This window comes from Mus caroli, chromosome 6, assembly GCF_900094665.2.
Source record: "Mus caroli chromosome 6, CAROLI_EIJ_v1.1, whole genome shotgun sequence".
NCBI lineage: Eukaryota > Metazoa > Chordata > Mammalia > Rodentia > Muridae > Mus > Mus caroli.
The window spans coordinates 93,358,900-93,359,968 of NC_034575.1; the positions used below are offsets into that span (position 1 = coordinate 93,358,900).

The window sequence follows — 1,069 nt, forward strand, 5'->3', positions numbered from 1 at the left end:
CTAAGCAGTCAAAAGCAGCTTTTGTTTGCTTTTGTGATTTTTAAATACCCTTTTTTGAGCCGTCACTAAGTTTGGAGCATCCACCTAGAGAAGGAACTATCTATGAGCTTTGGGGGTACTATGGGCCTTNGGGAGGGGGAGGAAGTGTGGTTTGGAATCTGCCAGAATGTCCAGCTGATGACTGATGCTGGCCTTGCAGGGACTGGGGAAAACGGACACCACTGGACGGCAGCCTGAGTGGCTCCCTTCTCAACCCTCAACCTCACAGCTCATGATGATGGTCTCAAGTATGGACGTCTGCAGTTGGAGGAGACAAAATGGGGGGAGAAAGACAAGGCAGGGAAGCCAGGAAGAAAGGGAGGAGAAAGACAGTAAGAGACGAGGGGCAGGGCGGGAAAGAAAGCAGGGGTAGGAGAGGAAGCAGGAAGAAATCTGGATTGGTGAAACTACCGTGCGATTCCTCTGCTTCACTTCAAAGACATTCATTGTCCATTGTGTGTGAGTGTGGCTTTTCTCTGCATGTATGTTTGTACAATGTGTGCTGCTGTGGTGCTTGTGGAGGTCAGAACCAGAGTCACGGATGGCTGTGAACCATCACGTGCATGCTGAGAATGGAACCTTCTACAAGAGCAACAAGCACTCTGGTCCATGGAGCCATCTCTCTGGACCCCATCCTATTAATTTTAATTGCAGCTTAGGTGCAGTGTATGAGGGACAAGTCTTCAAGAGAAACTAAAGCAGGGTGTGGTCTTAAAGAAGGGTCTAGGCCAGCCACAGGTGTAGCCTGTCCACAGGACTTCAACAATTTATTTATTTAATTTTTGGTTATTCTCTCATACAATATATCTTCACCTCAGCCTCCCCTCCCCCCACTCCCCTCCCCACAGTTCCCAGACCTACTTCCTGTCTCCCCCAGATCCACTGCTCCTCAGTTTCCCATCAGAGAAAAGCAGTGGTGTAACAGAGCAAGGCATAACAAGATTTAGTAAGACTAGGCCTAAGTCCTCATCTCGAGGCTGGCTGAGGCAACCCAGTAGGAGGACCAGGGTCCCAAGAGCAGACAAGCGAG

The 1,069-nt window shown here is 49.5% G+C and overlaps 1 pseudogene; it reads right to left on the reverse strand.

Annotated features, from left to right (window-relative positions):
- Window positions 1-249: 249 nt before the first annotated feature.
- The window catches only part of LOC110295732, a 67,855-nt pseudogene continuing 67,035 nt past the window's right edge, over window positions 250-1,069 (reverse strand).